The 12,266-nt window shown below is 36.3% G+C and overlaps 1 long non-coding RNA gene across 2 annotated transcripts in view; it reads right to left on the bottom strand.

Annotated features, from left to right (window-relative positions):
* The window catches only part of LOC143237514 (uncharacterized), a 113,966-nt gene that overhangs the window by 47,647 nt on the left and 54,053 nt on the right, over positions 1-12,266 (bottom strand). Inside the window, exon 1 of one of the 2 annotated variants that reach the window (XR_013020118.1) lies at positions 1,661-1,779. The exons of the other annotated variant lie outside the window; for it this stretch is intronic. This is a non-coding gene — a long non-coding RNA (uncharacterized LOC143237514). Of the gene's footprint in view, positions 1-1,660; positions 1,780-12,266 lie in introns of those variants that run through there. 2 annotated transcript variants of the gene reach the window in all.

Raw genomic sequence — 12,266 nt, 5'->3', positions numbered from 1 at the left:
CTAAAATCAACACATTAACACAACTCCTTCCTAACTAAACTCAACACATTAACACAACTCTTTTTTAACTAAACTCAACACATTAACACAACTCTTTCTAAACTGAAATGAAAACATAAACAACTTATTTTTTCTAAAATACGTATACAACTCTTTCCTTAATAAAATAGAATACAGTCAATCTTTTCCTCGTTAGAATCAAACACTGACAGAATAATATTTCAGAAGAAGGGTCCACCTTTCGAAAACACTCGTGTTACAGAGTTTTTATAACTTTGTATTGAAACTTCTAAATCCTATACGTTTGCCTGACATCATGCATTTAATTTCAGGCATACAGACTGGGAAATGTTAGAGTCAAACTATGACAGAAAGGTGTTCCGGTCATTATAAGTTTATTAATCTTTTAAAGGTTTTGGAAAGTCTGTTAAAAGATGCTTTGCAAAGTCATGTAATAAAGTTTATTATTTCATTAGATAATCAACATCGTATCACTATGAGAAATTCTTGTTTTACAAATCTTTTGGCATTCTTTGAAAATGTTGAACCATATGTAAGGGTGTAGATTTGATGTATCTGGATTTTCAAAAAACCTTTGACAAGGTGCTATATGAAAGTCTTGTAAAAATTGTCTCTATAGATGTTGGTGATAAGATAGTTGATTGGATAGAAGAGTGACTGGATAGAAAACAACAGTGAGTTGTTATGGATGGAGTTTAGTCAAACTGAACTAATGTTACAAGTGGGGTACCTCAGGGCTCAGTCTTAGGACCTTTACACGTTTTTATTTACATCAGTGACATATAAGAAGTCTTGTTTGGAATAATGTTCAACTAATTACTATAGAAACTCTAAGAAGTCTTGTTTGGAGTAATGTTCAACCAATTACTATAGAAACTCTAAGAAGTCTTGTTTAGAGTAATGTTCAACCAACTGCTATAGAAACTCTAAGAAGTCTTGTTTGGAGCAATGTTCAACCAATTACTATAGAAACTCTAAGACGTTTTAAGTTTGTAATAACGTGTCAACCACACTACTTTCGCGTGCCAAATAAACCTTTTGATTATCAGATCAGTTCGGACATGACAGACACACGTATTTTACTACTGTCATTATTAATAAGGCCCAGTTGCACTTGAGGAAAGTGTATTCATTGTTGCTGAAGGGATGTCTTCCAAGCCACGAGATCTCCAACGCTTTTACTTTGAAATATGTTATTAATTTAATATGCGAATATTTTATTTTCCCGTTTCCTTCGCTACAAAAACCTCGGTGAGTGTATGCGTGTAAATACTGAACAGTCAAGTGAAATAAAACAAAATCATAGTCTGTTATAAACAAAAGTCAAAATGATGCACCAACCGAAAAGGTACAGTCAATAATGTGGAATATAATATGTACCCTAGATTTTGGAGGTGACCGTGGAAGTAGGACTCACATTGCGATGGGGATACATCGTCTATCAGTCTTAACCTCCGTTCGCCAGGCTCACGTGAAGAATAACCAAATTATAAAATAATCAAACGAATAGTAATTAGGAGAGCGTGATGTGTGTGTTAAAGTCCACTACATCCCACATCTATATCACCCTTCACAGTTTTGGGACGGTTTCTGCTCTCTAAATAAAGAAGAAGAAAAATAATGAGGTACTACCACTTACCTAAACTTTTCTCCTGGTATCCACGAACATACGTAAATTTAGCTTGTAAGTCCAGATGCGAGTCCATATCTGAGCATGTATAGAACAAATATTTAGACAGATGAACATGGTTAGTTGCCTTCTTGTTTAAATTTTGTAATGAAAGTGTAATGATAGCAAATTCTCCGTTTCTACAGAGAAATCAATAATGTGTAAATTGTTTCTAGAGGGCGCTTCTTAACTATAACTCCTCCACCAAGATTCACTCTGCTAATTCTTACTGAATACGTCCAACCGCGTTTGAAGTCTATTAATAAAAGCCAAAACATATAATTGTTAAACTTGTAAATATTGAATATCATTTATTGATATTGTTGGAATTTTTATAAATAAGTTTGACAGTTTAGGAATTATTTTTCTCACTTAATAATGTTAACTTCAAGGTCTCAAATAAAATCACTCAAATGGTATCACGACGAACTTCTACAGAATTACGTTCCTCAGCCAATCGAGTGTAAACAGTCTATTAATTAAGAATACTTTTAAGCCACAGAAGTCCTTGGAAGAAGAAACACACCACTTTTAATTAATTTCGATACATTTGTGGAGTTGAGCCAGAAAGAAATTTAATGTCTATATTTTTAAGACAGTTCGACTGGAAGAAGTTCATGTACAGTATGCGAAAATAATACCAAGGACACAAACAAGTGTGTAATAAATAAGTATGTTTAGTGTAGTGGTAATAATGTTTACATCATCGCTATCCGTGGCAGGTATCAGACACATCGGGCAAAAAAATAGTAGTTAAGTCCAGAGGAAGGAAGATCGCCCTCGAACTATCATAATTTTTAACTTATGTTGTTCGTTTTTAGAGGATTGTTTATGGTTAATTTTTAATTTTGTGCAAAGCTACATGAGGACCATCTGCGCTAGCCGTCCCTAGTTTAAGAGTAGTAGATTAGAGGGAATGGAGCTATTGAACACCACCCACCGCCAACTCTTCACTTACTCTTTTATCAACGAATATTGTGACTGATTGTCATATTATGATGCCCCCGCAGCTGAAAGGGCGAGCATGTTCAGTGGTGGAGATTCGAACTTGCATCCTAACCACAAGGTCGTGCCAGGTCCTTTAAGGAATTGATCATCAGGTTTCTCAAATATAGTCATACTGTTGTGTTTTGGGGGATGAACTATATGGCAGATATGTTATTATTATGGGAGAAGACGGTATCATGAGATGTTATGTAAATTTTTTATTTACACCCCTAAGATATAAATCGACACAATGGACGTTCCACGTATTAAGAGTGAACAATGATGTTAGAAATATGAGATGGTAAAATAACTATTTATTAATTGATAGATGAACAACAAAACAGAGACACAGTTGTGGACGAGTTGGTTATATTTTTTTGTAGTTAACTAGATGAAGATTGTATTATATGAAAACTGAATCAAAACTACATGTTGCAATAGTTAATGACTTTCAAACATTCGTTATACACAATTAAGCTGCAAGGACTGTAGAAAGGCTTAGTACATTGTATAGTCTATTAAACCACTGATTATAAAACGCACTTTTCATTTCTCTATCCATTATAAAAGACTGCATAATATCTTACGTAATCGTTATTTAGAATAATAACCGTCGTTACAATTTCAGCGTTTAATATCATTTTCATTATCTACAACTATTATTCTGATGATTAGTTGAGAAGAACACAAACAATTTCAGACTTCATTAGGAGTAAATAATTGGAATCTGAACAGATCCGATACCAGAAACTCATTAAAATGCACTTTTTTTCCAACCATGTCGTGTTTTCTTACTGGCAATGTGGATTACCAGCTGTTTTCGGAATTTGAACCCCAGTATATCATACTTATTCGATATCTAGTTGTCCTTTATCAAGTAGAAAATATGTGAATTCATACTAATATACCACTATATTTTCTCAGTTCCGAGGACGACCTTCCATATCACTGAACACAGAATAAAGCCTAGATGTTATTGTACAGTACGTGATATTATTGTACAGTACGTGGTATTATTGTACAATATGTGGTATTATTGTACAGTACGTGGTATTATTGTACAGTACGTAGCACTATTGTACAGTACGTGGTATTGTTGTACAGTACGTGGTATTATTGTATTCCTAGAACTTAATTTATTGACTATTTATATAAATGTTTTAGTGTTATTAAAATACATATCACAAGTAACTTCTTCTAAAATACATATCACAAGTAACTTCTTCTAAAATACATCTCACAAGTAACTTCCTCCTAAAATACATCTCACAAGTAACTTCCTTCTAAAATACATCTCACAAGTAACTTCCTCCTAAAATACATATCACAAGTAACTTCTTCTAAAATACATCTCACAAGTAACTTCCTCCTAAAATACATCTCACAAGTAACTTCTTCTAAAATACATCTCACAAGTAACTTCTTCTAAAATACATCTCACAAGTAACTTCCTTCTAAAATACATCTCACAAGTAACTTCTTCTAAAATACATCTCACAAGTAACTTCCTTCTAAAATACATCTCACAAGTAACTTCTTCTAAAATACATCTCACAAGTAACTTCCTTCTAAAATACATCTCACAAGTAACTTCCTTTTAAAATACATCTCACAAGTAACTTCCTTCTAAAATACATCTCACAAGTAACTTCCTTTTAAAATACATCTCACAAGTAACTTCCTTTTAAAATACATCTCACAAGTAACTTCCTCCTAAAATACATCTCACAAGTAACTTCTTCTAAAATACATCTCACAAGTAACTTCCTCCTAAAATACATCTCACAAGTAACTTCTTCTAAAATACATCTCACAAGTGGCTTCCTTCTAAAATACATCTCACAAGTAACTTCCTTTAAAATGCATATCACAAATAACTCTTCTAAAATACATCTCACAAGTAACTTCCTCCTAAAATACGTCTCACAAGTAACTTCTTCTAAATACATCTCACAAGTAACTTCCTTCTAAAATACATCTCACAAGTAACTTCCTTTTAAAATACATCTCACAAGTAACTTCCTTCTAAAATACATCTCACAAGTAACTTCCTTTTAAAATACATCTCACAAGTAACTTCCTCCTAAAATACATCTCACAAGTAACTTTTTCTAAAATACATCTCACAAGTAACTTCCTCCTAAAATACGTCTCACAAGTAACTTTCTAAAATACATCTCACAAGTAACTTCCTTCTAAAATACATCTCACAAGTAACTTCCTTTTAAAATACATATCACAAATAACTTCTTCTAAAATACATCTCACAAGTAACTTCCTCCTAAAATACATCTCACAAGTAACTTCCTCCTAAAATACATATCACAAGTAACTTCTTCTAAAATACATCTCACAAGTAACTTCCTTCTAAAATACATCTCACAAGTAACTTCCTTTTAAAATACATCTCACAAGTAACTTCCTCCTAAAATACATCTCACAAGTAACTTCTTCTAAAATACATCTCACAAGTAACTTCCTTCTAAAATACATCTCACAAGTAACTTCCTTTTAAAATACATATCACAAGTAACTTCTTCTAAAATACATCTCACAAGTAACTTCCTCCTAAAATACATCTCACAAGTAACTTCCTCCTAAAATACATATCACAAGTAACTTCTTCTAAAATACATCTCACAAGTAACTTCCTCCTAAAATACATCTCACAAGTAACTTCCTCCTAAAATACATCTCACAAGTAACTTCCTTTTAAAATACATATCACAAATAACTTCCTTCTAATATAATATCACAAGTAAGTTCCTTCTAAAATACATATCACAAGTAACTTCCTTCCACAGTTAATAAGAAAGTAAAAATCTTTATGTACCACAAGAAGAAAACAAAAGGCAGAAAACTTCTGAAACTAGAAATATTTTGTTGTTTTTGAATTTCGCGCGAAGCTACACAAGGACTATCTGCGCTGGTCGTCCCCAACTCTAGTAGTGATAGACTAGAGGGAAAGCAACTAGTCAATACTACTTACAGCCAACTCTTGGGGCTATTGTTAACCAATTAACAGTGGGATTGACTTTGGATTTATAACGGACCCATAAAGGCCAGCAGATTTTGTGGTGGGATTGAAACCTACTTACTGGAGATTGCAAATCAACTGCCCTAACCAACAGGTTACACCAGTATAACTAGAAGCAGGAAGATATGACTACAAGACCTCTATTAAACATGAATACGATGTGTTCACGGTTGGTTTTGACATGTCCGTCTCTCAAGTGAAATGTCTTATACTGACATACAAGTGGAGTTAATGAGTTTTGACATGTCCGTCCCTCAAGTGAAATGTCTTATACTGACGTACGAGTAGAGCCGATGAGTGCAAAATGCGCTTTAAATGAGAAACCGATTTTCAAACCATTTCCTCTTGTAGCATTGGAACAACTTCCATTCAAAAAACATATTAATTTTGTCTGTAAAAGCTGTTAAAAGAATGAAACATGTTTAAGTTAGATACATTTAGTATTCAGTTAAAGGTATTACTGTTCTCTTCGAACTATCTTTTCTCTCTTCAGCACATGATTGAGAACAGTAAATAAATCAATTAAAATGTGTCCACGTTGTTCTATGATCGCCAGGATAACTACTGGCTACATATAGAAAAAACTACGACTTTGAATTACGTTCCTCTCAGGATTTTAAATTAGAGGGATAACTGTTGAGAACATGTGGTCATATGTGGGACACCGTACTTAAAACTGCAGGGTTGAAGAGGAAGTTGAAGGAGTGTAGGAGAACCCTAGGTTTCCGATTTCCTGTTTTTAATTCTGGCCATATGTGGGACACCGTACTTAAAACTGCAGGGTTGAAGAGGAAGTTGAAGGAGTGTAGGAGAACCCTAGGTTTCCGATTTCCTGTTTTTAATTCTGGCCATATGTGGGACACCGTACTTAAAACTGCGGGGTTCAAGAGGAAGTTGAAGGGGTGTAGGAGAACCCTAGGTTTCCGATTTCCTATTTTTATTCTGGCCATATGTGGGACACCGTACTTAAAACTGCGGGGTTCAAGAGGAAGTTGAAGGGGTGTAGGAGAACCCTAGGTTTCCGATTTCCTGTTTTTAATTCCGCATCTTAAAGACAACTAGAAGTTCCAGTAATTTGTGACACAAAGTGTAATTTCTTACATTCCAAGATGGAAATGCATGTAACTTACGTTTGGTTTGGTTTTGTTTGTTTTGAATAACGCACAAAGCTACACGAGGGCTATCTGCGCTAGCCGTTCCTAAGTTAGTAGTGTAAGACTAGAGGGAAGGCAACTTGTCATCACCACCCACCGTCAACTCATAAACTACTCTTTTACCAACAAATATCAAAATTGACAAAGAAATCATAAGAAATCATTATAACGCCCCCACGCCTGAAAGGGCGAGCATGTTTGGTGTGACGGGGATTCGAATCTGCGAGCCTCAGTCGAGTGCCTTAACCACCACCTCGCCATGCTAGGCCTGTAACTTAGGACCGCGTGTTCATGTAGAGTTTACAACGAAACCTATAATAAAAATTAAACGCTTCTTTTAATAGTCTGTCTCTGTTCTGACTCTGAAAATATCTCACCAGAAACCTCAGTTATGATGTACAATTGTTGGCAGTGTTATCTCATCAGAAACCTCAGTTATGATGTACATTTGTTGGCAGTGTTATCTCATCAGAAACCTCAGTTATGATGTACATTTGTTGGCAGTGTTATCTCATCAGAAACCTCAGTTATCATGTACATTTGTTGGCAGTTTTATCTCACCAGAAACCTCAGTTATGATGTACATTTGTTGGCAGTGTTATCTCACCAGAAACCTCAGTTATCATGTACATTTGTTGGCAGTTTTATCTCACCAGAAACCTCAGTTATGATGTACATTTGTTGGCAGTGTTATCTCATCAGAAACCTCAGTTATGATGTACAATTGTTGGCAGTGTTATCTCATCAGAAACCTCAGTTATGATGTACATTTGTTGGCAGTGTTATCTCATCAGAAACCTCAGTTATGATGTACATTTGTTGGCAGTGTTATCTCATCAGAAACCTCAGTTATCATGTACATTTGTTGGCAGTTTTATCTCACCAGAAACCTCAGTTATGATGTACATTTGTTGGCAGTGTTCCTTTCCGTTCACTACACGTGCTTCCAGCAGCAACTTTCACGTTGGTAGCTTTTATTTGCTACTACTGCACATTGGCCTAATTAATTTCGAAATGTTTTGTTGTTTTATACCGTGAGCATGGTTTTCACACTGGTTCTGATACAAAACAAGCATCAAGTTACTAGACATCAACTGCATGGTTTTCACACTGGTTCTGATACAAAACAACCATCAAGTTACTTGACATCAACTGCATGGTTTTCACACTGGTTCTGATACAAAACAAACATTAAGTTACTTGACATCAACTGCATGGTTTTCACACTAGTTCTGATACAAAACAAACATCAGATTACTTGACATCAACTGCATGGTTTTCACACTGGTTCTGTATACAAAACAAACATTAAGTTACTTGACATCAACTGCATGGTTTCACACTTGTTTTGTATACAAAACAAACATCAAGTTACTTGACATCAACTGCATGGTTTTCACACTGGTTTTGATACAAAACAAACATCAGGTTACTTGACATCAACTGCACGGTTTTCACACTGGTTCTGTATACAAAACAAACATCAAGTTACTTGACATCAACTGCATGGTTTTCACACTGGTTCTGATACAAAACAAGCATCAAGTTACTAGACATCAACTGCATGGTTTTCACACTGGTTCTGATACAAAACAACCATCAAGTTACTTGACATCAACTGCATGGTTTTCACACTGGTTCTGATACAAAACAAACATTAAGTTACTTGACATCAACTGCATGGTTTTCACACTAGTTCTGATACAAAACAAACATCAGATTACTTGACATCAACTGCATGGTTTTCACACTGGTTCTGTATACAAAACAAACATTAAGTTACTTGACATCAACTGCATGGTTTCACACTTGTTTTGTATACAAAACAAACATCAAGTTACTTGACATCAACTGCATGGTTTTCACACTGGTTTTGATACAAAACAAACATCAGGTTACTTGACATCAACTGCACGGTTTTCACACTGGTTCTGTATACAAAACAAACATCAAGTTACTTGACATCAACTGCATGGTTTTCACACTGGTTCTGATACAAAACAAACATCAAGTTACTTGACATCAACTGCATGGTTTTCACACTTGTTCTGTATACAAAACAAACATCAAGTTACTTGACATCAACTGCATGGTTTTCACACTGGTTCTGATACAAAACAAACATCAAGTTACTTGACATCAACTGCATGGTTTTCACACTGGTTCTGTATATAAAACAAAAAGTAATTTCTTATAAATGAATGAAGATTTTAACAAATAACATCACAGTGTCATCTGCATCTCTTTGTTCATAATTACTTTAGAAACACGGGCTTTTTTTTTTTTTGTATCACTGCTGTGAATGTCATATGTTTCTGTCATATGTCATATGTTCACCCTCTTTCTGCATACCAAAATACACAATCATACTGAATGTGTAAATATTCATATTTTCATAGAAAAACACGCAGAGGATAAAAATTACAAACTAGCATACAAAGGTTTATTTGCACTAAATAAAAAACCTTATGATGCACCTGGTGGAAAGTTTCCAAACAGAAATCGCGTGCACGAGAAATTAGTAAGCGATGATAATATATAACAGAAGTTGTAACTTAATAATATCCATTCAAATCGTTTACATATGAAACCTAGTAATCATAACAGTCAGTAACATAACAGTGTTATGTTAAGCAAATTGTAGACAAATTACAGTTAGAAGTATTGGCTCATGTGACGATAAATACAACCATGTGTTTCTAAGTTCTTTATCTGTTCATACGACCCGCGTCCAAGAAAATGATAATTGTTTGTTTGTTTTTTAATTTCCCGCAAAGGTACACGAGGGCTATCTGCGCTAATCGTCCCTAATTTAGCAGTGTAAGACTTGAGTGAAGTCAGCTAGCCATTACCACCCACCGCCAAGTTTTGGACTACTCTTTTGCTAACGAATAGTGGGATTGATAGAAACAATATAATGCCCCAATGGCTGAAAGGGGAAACATACTTGGTATGACGAGGATTCGAACCCGCGATCCTCAGGTTACGACTAGAGTGTCCCCGAACCACCTGTCCATGCCGCGCTACGCGCTAGAAAATAATTAACACACTTGCAAAACTGGGTGTGTAGACCAACTTGACACGAAGAAAGCGTGGTGTGGTACCATGGTGACACTCATTCGTGTAGATGTGGATATAAAATATTATCTAACATTCAACCATTTACTGCAACGTACACGTTACCTTCATTATGATCCTTAGCAGATGTAATTTTATAACACCCAGATAATACTTTTATACAACTATGGATACGCCAGGTGTCTCAGTTTACACAGTTCTGTACAAAATTAGTTGACGAAGTTCTCTATAGAAATATGAAAGAGGTCAGGAAATCCACTCTTGTATTTAGATCAGAAATTATAATCGTATTCGTGAGAAAGTTCGAATGCTTCGGTGATTTCTCTTGAGAAGTAGCCTAATGTGATCTGCTGATCAGAAAGTTGAACTCGTAATTTGTGGGTTCGAGTCTCCATCACCGGACATGTTCGCCCTTTCAGTCATGGTGTCGTTATAACCCTGCTATTCGTTCGTCAAGAGTAGCTCATAAGTTGGTAGTAAGCCGGTGGTTGTCAGCTGCTTTCTCTCCAACTGCTAGCTAGCGTTGACCAGCTGCTTTCCTCTACTCTATCACTGCTAAGGTGGAGACTTCCAGCCGGTGTTGACTGGCTGCTTTCCCTCTAATCTATCATTTCTAGGTTGGGGGCTTCCAGCCGGTGTTGACTAGCTGCTTTCCCTCTAATCTATCACTGCTAAGCTGGAGACTGCTAGCCGGTGTTGACTAGATGCTTTCCCTCTAATCTATCACTTCTAAGTTGGGGACTGCTAGTCGGTGTTAACTAGCTGCTTTCCCTCTGATCCATCACTTCTTAGATGGAGACTGCTAGCCGGTGTTGACTGGCTGCTTTCCCTCTAATCTATCATTTCTAGGTTGGGGACTTCCAGCCAGTGTTGACTAGCTGCTTTCCCTCTAATCTATCACTTCTAAGCTGGAGACTGCTAGCCGGTGTTGACTAGATGCTTTCCCTCTAATCTATCACTTCTAAGTTGGGGACTACTAGCCGGTGTTGACTAGCTGCTTTCCCTCTGATCCATCACTTCTAAGTTGGAGACTGCTAGCCGGTGTTGACTGGCTGCTTTCCCTCTAATCTATCATTTCTAGGTTGGGACTTCCAGCCGGTGTTGACTAGCTGCTTTCCCTCTAATCTATCACTTCTAAGCTGGAGACTGCTAGCCGGTGTTGACTAACTACTTTCCCTCTGATCCATCACTTCTAAGCTGGAGACTGCTAGCAGGTGTTGACTGGCTGCTTTCCCTCTAATCTATCACTTCTTAGATGGAGAGTGCTAGCCGGTGTTGACTGGCTGCTTTCCCTCTAATCTATCATTTCTAAGTTGGGGACTGCTAGTCGGTGTTGACTAGATGCTTTCCCTCTAATCTATCATTTCTAAGTTGGGGACTTCCAGCCGGTGTTGACTAGCTGCTTTCCTTCGACTCTATCACTGCTAAGCTGGGGACTTCCAGCCGGTGTTGACTAGATGCTTTCCCTCTACTATATCACTGCTAAGTTGGGGACTTCCAGCCGGTGTTGACTAGCTGCTTTTCCTCTAATATATCATTTCTAAGCTGGAGACTGCTAGCCGGTGTTGACTAGCTGCTTTCCCTCTAATCTATCATTTCTAAGCTGGGGACTTCCAGCCGGTGTTGACTAGCTGCTTTCCCTCTAATCTATCATTTTTAAGCTGGGGACTTCCAGCCGGTGTTGACTAGCTGCTTTCCCTCTAATCTATCATTTCTAAGCTGGGGACTTCCAGCCGGTGTTGACTAGCTGCTTTCCCTCTAATCTATCACTTCTAAGTTGGGGACTTCCAGCCGGTAGTTACTAGCTGCTTTCCCCGTAATCAATCACTGCTAAGTTAGAGACTACGAGCTAGTGGTGACTATATTATTTTCCCCTAATCTATCACTGCTACTACTGGTGACTAGATGCTTTCCCTCTAATATTCCACAACTAAATTAGGGATCTGTTTTAGTGACATTTAATGAAGAACTTCCTTTAGTTTTAATTGTAAGGAGCTGATAACACTATATAACACAAGTTTTGTTCCTGGATAGTATGTGTTATTACACTATATAACACAAGTTTTGTTCCTGGATAGTATGTGTTATTACACTATATAACACAAGTTTTGTTCCTGGATAGTATGTGTTATTACACTATCTAACACAAGTTTTGTTCCTGGATAGTTTGTGTTATTACACTATATAACACAAGTTTTGTTCCTGAATAGTATGTGTTATTACACTATATAACACAAGTTTTGTTCCTGGATAGTATGTGTTATTACACTATCTAACACAAGTTTTGTTCCTGGATAGTTTGTGTTATTACACTATATAA

Source organism: Tachypleus tridentatus, chromosome 2, assembly GCF_004210375.1.
Source record: "Tachypleus tridentatus isolate NWPU-2018 chromosome 2, ASM421037v1, whole genome shotgun sequence".
NCBI lineage: Eukaryota > Metazoa > Arthropoda > Merostomata > Xiphosura > Limulidae > Tachypleus > Tachypleus tridentatus.
Note: the sequence above shows the minus strand (reverse complement) of the source record. Positions and strands in the feature narration are given on the sequence as shown.